An 11,653-nucleotide genomic window follows, 5' to 3' on the forward strand; every position below is an offset into this window, starting at 1 on the left:
AAGTCGGCTGGAGGACGATGTATTGAATTGCGACGCAATTTGAGTGTTCCATCGTGATTAGGAAGCCCTGAAAGTTACAATTAACTAACCGATTCGAAAATGTAGACTCACAGGAGACGGACCATAACGTGCCCGAGACAGCAGTATCCCCTTGGAGACAAGTCGGCTGGAGGACGATGTATTGATTCGCGATGCAGTTTGAGTGCTCCATCGTGATTAGGAGGCCCTGAACGTTACAATTAACTATCAGTTTTGCGTCCGATTCGAAAATGTAGACTCACAGGAGACGGACCATAAGGTGCCCAAGGGAGCAATATCCCCTTGTAGACAAGTCGGCTGGAGTACGATGTATTGAATTGCGACGCAATTTGAGTGTTCCATCGTCATTAGGAGGCCCTGAACGTTACAATTAACCATCAGTTTTGCGTCAGATTCGAAAATCTAGACTCACAGGAGACAGACCATAATGTGCCCGAGGCAGCAATATCCCCTTGGAGACAAGTCGGCTGGAGGACGATGTATTTATTTGCGATGCAATTTCAGATTTCAATCGTCATTCGAAGGCCCTGAATGTTACAATTAACATCAGTTTGGCGTCGGATTCGAAAATCTAGACTCACAGGAGACGGACCATAACGTGCCCGAGGCAGCAATGTCCCCTTGGAGACAAGTCGGCAGGAGGACAATGTATTGAATCTGGACGGAATGTGAGTGTTCCATTGTCATCGGGAGGCTATGAGCGTTACATTTAACCATCAGTTTTGCGTCGGATTGGAAAATCTAGACTCACAGGAGACGGACCTTAAGGTGCCCGACGTATCAATATCCCCTTGGAGACAAGTCGGCTGGAGGACGATGTATTGAATCTCGTCGCAATTTGAGTGATCCCTCGTAATTACGAGGCCCTGAACGTTACAATTAACTATTTGCTTTGCGTCCGATTCGTCAATCTAGACTCACAAGAGACGGACCCTATGGTGCCATAGGCAGCAATATCCCCTTGAAGGCAAGTCGGAGGGAGGACGATGTATTGAATAGCGATGCAATTTGAGTTTTCCATCGTCATTAGGAGGCCCTGAACGTTACAATTAACTATCAGTTTTGCGTCCGTTCGAAAATCTAGACTCAGAGGAAACGGACCATAGGGTGTACAAGGCAGCAATATTCCCTTGGAGACAAGTCGGCTGGAGGACGATGTATTGAATCTGGACGGAATGTGAGTGTTCCATCGTCATCAGATGACCCTGAACGTTACAATTAACAATCAGTTTTGCGTCGGATTCGAAAATCTAGTCTCACAGGAGACGGACTATAAGGTGCTCCAGGCAGCAATAACCCCTTGGAGACAAGTCGGCTGGAGGACGATATATTGAATCTCGTTGCAATTTGAGTGTCCCTCGTCATTAGGAGGCCCCGAACGTTACAATTACCTATCAGTTTTGCGTCCGATTCAAAGATCAAGACTCACAAGCGACGGAACATAAGGTGCCCGAGGCAGCAATATCCGCTTGGAGACAAGTCGGCTGGAGGACGATGTATTGATTCGCGATGCAATTTGTGTTTTCCATCGCCATTAGGAGGCCCTGAACGTTACAATTAACTATCAGTTTTGCGTCCGATTCGAAAATCTAGACTCACAGGAGACGGACAATAAGGTGCCCAAGGGAGCAATATCCCCTTGTAGACAAGTCGGCTGCAGGAAGATGTATTGAATTGCGACGCAATTTGAATGTTCCATCGTCATTAGGAGGCCCTGAACGTTACAATTAACCATCAGTTTTGCGTCATATTCGAAAATCTAGACTCACAGGAGACGGACCATAATGTGCCCGAGGCAGCAATATCCCCTTGGAGACAAGTCGGCTGGAGGACGATGTATTGAATCTCGTCGCAACTTGAGTTTCCCCTCGTCATTAGGAGGCCCTGAACGTTACAAATAACTATCAGTTTTGCGTCCGATTCGAAATTCTAGACTCACAGGAGACGGACCATAAGGTGCCGAGGCAGCAATATTCCGTTGGAGGCAAGTCGGCTGGGTGAAGATTTATTGAATCGCGACGCAATTTGAGTGTTCCATCGTCATTAGGAGGCCCTGAACGTTACAATTAACCATCAGATTTGCGTCGGATTCGAAAATCTAGACTCACAGGAGATGGACCATAAGGTGCCATAGGCAGCAATAGACCCTTGGAGACAAGTGCCTGGAGGACGATATATTAAATCTCGATGCCATTTGAGTGTTCCATCGTCATTAGGAGGCCCTGAACGTTACAATTAACCATCAGTTTTGCGTCGGATTCGAAAATTTAGACTCACAGGAGATGGACCATCAGGAGCACAAAGCAGCAATATGCCCTTGGAGACAAGTCGGCTGGAGGACGATGTATTGAATCGCGATGCAATTTGAGTGTTCCATCGTCATTAGGAGGCCCTGAACGTTACAATTAACTATCAGTTTTGCGTCCGATTCTAAAATCTAGACTCACAGGAGACGGACCATTAGGTGCCCGAGGCAGCAATATCCCCTAGGATGTATTGAATCTGGACGGAATGTGAGCGTTCCATCGTCATTAGGAGGCCCTGAACGTTACAATATACTATCAGTTTTGCAGCCGATTCGAAAATCTAGACTCACAGGAGACGGACCATAAGGTGCCCCAGGCAGCAATATCCCCTTGGAGACAAGTCGGCTGGAGGACGATATATTGAATCTCGTTGCAATTTCAGTGTCCCTCGTCTATAGGAAGCCCTGAACGTTACAATTAAGCATCAGTTTTGCGTCGGATTCGAAAGTCTAGTCTCACAGGAAACGGACCATAAGGTGTCCGAGGCAGCAATATCCCCTTGGAGAGAAATCGGCTGGAGGACGATGTATTGAATCGCGATGGAATTTGAGATTTCCATCGTCATTAGAAGGCCCTGAATGTTACAGTTAACATCAGTTATGCGTCCGATTCGAAAATCTAGACTCACAGGTGACGGACCATAAGGTGCCCGAGGCAGCAATATCCCCTTGGTGACTAGTCGGCTGGAGGACGATGTATTGATTCACGATGTAATTTGAGATTTCCATCGTCATTAGGAAGCCCTGAACGTTACAATTAACCATCAGTTTGCGTCGGATTCGAAAATCTATACTCACAGGAGACGGACCATAAGGAAAAAAAATCAGCAATATCCCCTTGGAGACAAGTAGGCTGGAGGACGATGTATTGAATCGCGATGCAATTTGAGATTTTCATCGTCATTAGGAGGCCCTGAACGTTACAATTAACTATCAGTTTAGCGTCCGATTCGAAAATCTAGACTCACATGAGACGGACCACAAGGTGCCCGAGGCAGCAATATCCCCATGGAGACAAGTCGGCTGGAGGACGATGTATTGTATATGGACGGAATGAGAGTGTTCCATCGTCATTAGGAGGTCTTGAACGTTACAATTAACCATCAGTTATCATCGGATGCGAAAATCTAGACTCACAGGAGACTGACAATAAGGCGCCCGAGGCAGCAATATCCCCTTGGAGACAAGTCGGCTGGAGGACGATTTGTTGATCGCGACGCAATTTAAGTATTCCATCGTCATTAGGAGACCCTGAACGTTACAATTAACCATCAGTTTTGCGTCAGAATCTAAAATCTAGACTCGCAGGAGAACGACCATAAGGTGCCATAGGCAGCAATAGCCCCTTGGAGGCAAGTCGGCTGGAGGACGATGTATTGAAACGCGATGCCATTTGAGTTTTCCATCGTCATTAGGAGGCCCTGAACGTTACAATTAACCATCAGTTTTGCATCGGATTCGAAAATCTAGACTCACAGGAGACAGACAATAAAGTGCCCGAGGCAGCAATATCCCCTTGGAGACAAGTCGGCTGGATAACGATGATTTGAATCGCGATGTAATTTGAGTTTTCCATCGTCATTAGGAGGCCCTGAACGTGACAATTAAATATCAGTTTTGCGTCCGATTCCAAAATCTAGACTCACAGGAGAACGACCATAAGGTGCCATGGGCAGCAATAGACCTTTGGAGACAAGGCGGCTGGAGGATGATGTATTGGATCGCGATGCAATTTGAGTGTCCCATCGTCATTAGGAGGCCCTGAACGTTACAATTAACTATCAGTTTTGCGTCCGATACATAAATATAGACTAACAGGTGACGGACCATAAGGTGCCCGAGGCAGCAGTATCCCCTTGGAGAAAAGTCGGCTGGAGGACGATTTATTGATCGCGACGCAATTTAAGTTTTCCATCGTCATTAGGAGACCCTGAACGTTACAATTGACCATCAGTTTTGCGTCGGATTCGAAAATCTAGACTCACAGGAGATGGACCATAAGGAGCCCAAAGCAACAATATCCCCTTATAGACAAGTCGGCTGGAGGACGATGTATTGAATCGCGATGCAATTTGAGTGTTCCATCGTCATTAGGAGGCCCTGAACGTTACAATTACTTATCAGTTGTGCGTCCGATTCAAAGATCTAGACTCACAAGCGACGGAACATAAGGTGCCCGAGGCAGCAATTTCCGCTTGGAGACAAGTTGGCTGGAGGACGATTTATTGAATCACGACGCAATTTGAGTGTTCTGTCGTCTTTAGGAGGCCCTGAACGTTACAATTAACCATCAGTTTTGCGTAGGAATCGAAAATCTAGACTCACAGGAGACGGACCATAAGATGCCTGAGGCAGCAATATCCCCTTGGAGACAAGTCGGCTGGAGGACGATGTATTGATTCGCGATGCAATTTGAGATTTATATCGTCATTAGGATGCCCTGAATATTTCAATTAACATCAGTTTTGCGTCCGATTCGAAAATATAGACTCACAGGAGACGGAGCATAAGGTGCCCGAGGCAGCAATATCACCTTGGAGACAAGTCAGCTGGAGGACAAAGTATTGATTCTGGACGGAATGTGAGTGTTCCATTGTCATCAGGAGGCCCTGAATGTTACAATTAACTATCAGTCTTGCGTCCGATTCGAAAATCTAGACTCACAGGAGACGGACCATAAGGTGTACAGGGCAGCAATATTCCCTTGGAGACAAGTCGGCTGGAGGACGATGTATTGAAACTGGACGGAATGTGAGTGTTCCATCGTCATTAGGAGACCCTGAACGATAGAATTAACCATCAGTTTTGCGTCCGATTCGAAAATCTAGACTCACAGGAGACGGACCATAAGGTGCCCCTGGCAGCAATGTCCCCTAGATTACAAGTCGGCTATAGGACGATATATTGAATCTCGTCGCAATTTGAGTGTTCCCTCGTCATTAGGAGGCACTGCACGTTACAATTACCTATCAGTTTTGCGTCCGATTCGAAAATCTAGACTCACAAGAGACGGACCATAAGGTGCCTGAGGCAGCAATAACCCCTTGGAGACAAGTCGGCTGGAAGACGATGTATTGAATCGCGATGCAGTTTGAGTGCTCCATCGTCATTTAGAGGGCCTGAACGTTACAATTAACTATCAGTTTTGCGTCCGATTCGAAAACCTACACTCACAGGAAACGGACCATAAGGTGCCCGAGGCAGCAATATCCCCTTGGAGAAAAGTCGGCTGGAGGACGTATTATTGAATCGCGACGTAATTTGAGTGTTCCATCGTCATTAGGAGGCCCTCAACGTTACAATTAACCATCATATTAGCGTCGGATTCGAAAATCTAGACTCACAGTAGACGGACCATAAGGTGCCCGAGGCAGCAATATCCCCTCTGAGACAAGTCGGCTGAAGGACGATGTATTGAATTGCGACGCAATTTGAGTGTTCCATCGTGATTAGGAAGCCCTGAAAGTTACGATTAACTATCAGATTTGCATCCGATTCGAAAATCTAGACTCACAGGAGACGGACCATAAAGTGCCCGAGGCAGCAATATCCCCTTGGAGACAAGTCGGCTGGAGGACCATGTATTGAATCGCGATGCAGTTTGAGTGCTCCATCGTGATTAGGAGGCCCTGAACGTTACAATTAACTATCAGTTTTGCGTCCGATTCGAAAATCTAGACTCACAGGAGACTGACAATAAAGTGCCCGAGGCAGCAATATCCCCTTGGAGACAAGTCGGCTGGATAACGATGATTTGAGTCGCGATGCAATTTGAGTTTTCCATCGTCATTAGGAGGCCCTGAACGTGACAATTAAATATCAGTTTTGCGTCCGATTCGAAAATCTAGACTCACAGGAGAACGACCATAAGGTGCCATAGGCAGCAATAGACCTTTGGATACAAGGCGGCTGGAGGATGATGTATTGGATCGCGATGCAATTTGAGTGTTCCATCGTCATTAGGAGGCCCTGAACGTTACAATTAACTATCAGTTTTGCGTCCGATACATAAATATAGACTAACAAGTGACGGACCATAAGGTGCCCGAGGCAGCAGTATCCCCTTGGAGACAAGTCGGCTGGAGGACGATTTATTGATCGCGACGCAATTTAAGTTTTCCATCGTCATTAGGAGACCCTGAACGTTACAATTGTCCATCAGTTTTGCGTCGGATTCGAAAATCTAGACTCACAGGAGACGAACCATAAGGAGCATAAAGCAGCAATATCCCCTTGGAGACAAGTCGGCTGGAGGACGATGTATTGAATCGCGATGCAATTTGACTGTTCCATCGTCATTAGGAGGCCCTGAACGTTACAATTACCTATCAGTTGTGCGTCCGATTCAAAGATCTAGACTCACAAGCGACGGAACATAAGGTGCCCGAGGCAGCAATATCCGCTTGGAGACAAGTCGGCTGGAGGACGATTTATTGAATTACGACGCAATTTGAGTGTTCTGTCGTCTTTAGGAGGCCCTGAACGTTACAATTAACCATCAGTTTTGCGTCGGAATCGAAAATCTAGACTCACAGGAGACGGATCACAAGGTGCCCGAGGCAGCAATATCACCTTGGAGCCAAGTCGGCTGGAGAACGATGTATTGATTCGCGATGCAATTTGAGATTTCCATCGTCATTAGGATGCCCTGAATATTTCAATTAACATCAGTTTTGCGTCCGATTCGAAAATATAGACTCACAGGAGACGGAGCATAAGGTGCCCGAGGCAGCAATATCACCTTGGAGACAAGTCGGCTGGAGGACAAAGTATTGATTCTGGACGGAATGTGAGTGTTCCATTGTCATCTGGAGGCCCTGAACGTTACAATTAACTATCAGTTTTGCGTCTGATTCGAAAATCTAGACTCAGAGGAGACGGACCATAAGGTGTACAAGGCAGCAATATTCCCTTGGAGACAAGTAGGCTGGAGGACGATCTATTGAAACTGGACGGAATGTGAGTGTTCCATCGTCATTAGATGACCCTGAACGTTACAATTAACAATCAGTTTTGCGTCGGATTCGAAAATCTAGACTCACAGGAGACGGACCATAAGGTGCCCCTGGCAGCAATATCCCCTTGGAGACAAGTCGGCTGGAGGACGATATATTGAATCTCGTTGCAATTTGAGTGTCCCTCGTCATTAGGAGGCGCTGATCGTTGCAATTACCTATCAGTTTTGCGTCCGATTCAAAGATCTAGACTCACAAACGTCGGAACATAAGGTGCCCGAGGCAGCAATATCCGCTTGGAGACAAGTCGGCTGGAGGACGATGTATTGATTCGCGATGCAATTTGTGTTTTCCATCGCCATTAGGAGGCCCTGAACGTTACAATTAACTATCAGTTTTGCGTCCGATTCGAAAATCTAGACTCATAGGAGACGGACCATAAGGTGCCCAAGGGAGCAATATCCCCTTGTAGACAAGTCGGCTGGAGGAAGATATATTGAATTGCGACGCAATTTGAGTCTTCCATCGTCATTAGGAGGCCCTCAACGTTACAATTAACCATCATATTAGCGTCGGATTCGAAAACCTAGACTCACAGTAGACGGACCATAAGGTGCCCGAGGCAGCAATGTCCCCTCTGAGACAAGTCGGCTGGAGGACGATGTATTGAATTGCGACGCAATTTGAGTGTTCCATCGTGATTAGGAAGCCCTGAAAGTTACGATTAACTATCAGATTTGCATCCGATTCGAAAATCTAGACTCAAAGGAGACGGACCATTAAGTGCCCGAGGCAGCAATATCCCCTTGGAGACAAGTCGGCTGGAGGACCACGTATTGAATCGCGATGCAGTTAGAGTGCTCCATCGTGATTAGGAGGCCCTGAACGTTACAATTAACTATCCGTTTTGCGTCCGATTCGAAAATCTAGACTCACAAGAGACGGACCATAAGGTGCCTGAGGCAGCAATAACCCCTTGGAGACAAGTCGGCTGGAATACGATGTATTGAATCGCGATGCAATTTGAGTTTTCCATCGCCATTAGGAGGCCCTGAACGTTACAATTAACTATAAGTTTTGCGTCCGATTCGAAAATCTACACTCACAGGAGACGGACCATAAGGTGCCCAATGCAGCAATATCCCCTTGTAGACAAGTCGGCTGGAGGACGATGTATTGAATTGCGCCGCAATTTGAGTGTTCCATCGACGTTAGGAGGCCCTGAACGTTACAATTAACCATCAGTTTTGCGTCAGATTCAAAAATCTAGACTCATAGGAGACGGAACATAATGTGCCCGATACAGCAATATCCCCTTGGAGACAAGTCGGCTGGAGGACGATGTATTGAATTGCGATGCAATTTGTGTTTTCCATCGCCATTAGGAGGCCCTGAACGTTACAATTAACTATCAGTTTTGCGTCCGATTCGAAAATCTAGACTCATAGAAGACGGACCATAAGGTGCCCAAGGGAGCAATATCCCCTTGTAGACAAGTCGCCTGGAGGAATTGCGACGCAATTTGAGTGTTCCATCGTCATTAGGAGGCCCTGAACGTTACAATTAACCATCAGTTTTGCGTCAGATTCGAAAATCTAGACTCACAGAAGACGGACCATTATGTGCCCGAGGCAGCAATATCCCCTTGGAGACAAGTCGGCTGGAGGACGATGTATTGAATCGCGATGCAATTTGAGATTTCAATCGTCATTAGGAGGTCCCTGAATGTTACAATTAACTATCAGTTTTGCGTCCGATTCGAAAATCTAGACTTACAGGAGACGGACCATAAGGTGCCCAAGGGAGCAATATCCCCTTGTAGACAAGTTGGCTGGAGGACGATGTATTGAAACTGGACGGAATGTGAGTGTTCCGTCGTCATTAGGAGACCCTGAACGATACAATTAACCATCAGTTTTGCGTCGGATTCGAAAATCTAGACTCACAGGTGACGGACCATAAGGTGCCTGAGGCAGCAATATCCTCTTGAAGACAAGTCGGCTGGAGGACAATATATTGAATCTCGTCGCAACTTGAGTGTTCTCTCGTCATTAGGAGGCCCTGAACGTTACAATTACCTATCAGTTTTGCGTCCGATTCGAAAATCTAGACTCACAAGAGACGGACCATAAGGTGCCTGAAGCAGCAATAACCCCTTGGAGACAAGTCGGCTGGAGGACGATGTATTGAATCGCGACGCTATTTGAGTGTTCCATCGTCATTAGGAGGCCCTGAACGTGACAAATATATATCAGTTTTGAATCCGATTCGAAAATCTAGACTCACAAGAGACGGACCATAAGGTGCCTGAGGCAGCAATATCCTCTTGAAGACAAGTCGGCTGGAGGACAATATATTGAATCTCGTCGCAACTTGAGTGTTCTCTCGTCATTAGGAGGCCCTGAACGTTACAATTACCTATCAGTTTTGCGTCCGATTCGAAAATCTAGACTCACAAGAGACGGACCATAAGGTGCCTGAAGCAGCAATAACCCCTTGGAGACAAGTCGGCTGGAGGACGATGTATTGAATCGCGACGCTATTTGAGTGTTCCATCGTCATTAGGAGGCCCTGAACGTTACAATTAACCATCAGTTTTGCGTCGGATTCGAAAATCTAGACTCACAAGAGACGGACCATAAGGTGCCCGAGGCAGCAATATCCCCTTGGAGACAAGTCGGCTGGAGGACGATGTATTGATTCGCGATGCAATTTGAGTTTTCCATCGCCATTAGGAGGCCCTGAATGTTACAATTAACTATCAGTTTTGCGTCCGATTCGAAAATCTAGACTTACAGGAGACGGACCATAAGGTGCCCAAGGGAGCAATATCCCCTTGTAGACAAGTTGGCTGGAGGACGATGTATTGAATTGCGACGCAATTTGAGTGTTCCATCGTCATTAGGAGGCCCTGAACGTTACAATTAACCATCACTTTTGCGTCAGATTCGAAAATCTAGACTCACAGGAGACGGACCATAATGTGCCCGAGGCAGCAATATCCCCTTGGAGGCAAGTCGGCTGGAGGACGATGTATTGAATTGCGATGCAATTTGAGATTTCAATCGTCATAAGAAGGCCCTGAATGTTACAATTAACATCAGTTTGGCGTCGGATTCGAAAATCAAGACTCACAGGAGACGGACCATAAGGTGCCCGAGGCAGCAATATCCCATTGGAGACAAGTCGGCAGGAGGACAATGTATTGAATCTGGACGGAATGTGAGTGTTCCATTGTCATCAGGAGGCCCTGAACGTTACAATTAACCATCAGTTTTGCGTCGGATTGGAAAATCTAGACTCACAGGAGACGGACCATAAGGTGCTCTACGTATCAATATCCCCTTGGAGACAAGTCGGCTGGAGGACGATGTATTGAATCTCGTCGCAATTTGAGTGTTCCCTCGTCATTAGGAGGCTCGGAACGTGACAATTAACTATTAGCTCTGCGTCCGATTCGACAATCTAAACTCACAAGAGACGGACCATAAGGTGCCATAGGCACCAATATCCCCTTGAAGACAAGTCGGAGGGAGGACGATGTATTGAATCGCGATGCAATTTGAGTTTTCCATCGTCATTAGGAGGCCCTGAACGTTACAATTAGCTATCGGTTTTGCGTCCGATTCGAAAATCTAGACTCACAGGAGACGGACCATAAGGTGGCCATGGCAGCAATATCCCCTTCCAGACAAGTCGGCTGGAGGACGATGTATTGATTTGCGACGCAATTTGCGTGTTCCATCGTCATTAGGAGGCCCTGAACGTTACAATCAACCATCAGTTTTGCGTCCGATTCGAAAATCTAGACTCACAGTAGACGGACCATAAGGTGGCCAAGGCAGCAATATCCCCTTGCAGACAAGTCGGCTGGAGGACGATGTATTGAATTGCGACGCAATTTGAGTGTTCCATCGTCATTAGGAGGCCTTGAACGTTACAATTAACCATCAGTTTTGCGTCAGATTCGAAAATCTAGACTCACAGGAGACGGACCATAAGGTGTACAAGGCAGCAATATTCCCTAGGAGCCAAGTCGGCTGGAGGACGATGTATTGAATCCGGACGGAATGTGAGTGTTCCATCGAGATGTATTGAATCAGGACGGAATGTGCGTGTTCCATCGTCATTAGATGACCCTGAACGTTACAATTAACAATCAGTTTTGCGTCGGATTCGAAAATCTAGACTCACAGGAGACGGACCATAAGGTCTCTGAGGCAGCAATATCCCCTTTGAGACAAGTCGACCGGAGGACGATATATTGAATCTCGTTGCAATTTGAGTGTGCCTCGTCATTAGGAGGCCCTGAACGTTACAATTACCTATCAGTTTTGCGTCCGATTCAAAGATC

Source organism: Schistocerca cancellata, chromosome 9, assembly GCF_023864275.1.
Source record: "Schistocerca cancellata isolate TAMUIC-IGC-003103 chromosome 9, iqSchCanc2.1, whole genome shotgun sequence".
Taxonomy (NCBI): domain Eukaryota; kingdom Metazoa; phylum Arthropoda; class Insecta; order Orthoptera; family Acrididae; genus Schistocerca; species Schistocerca cancellata.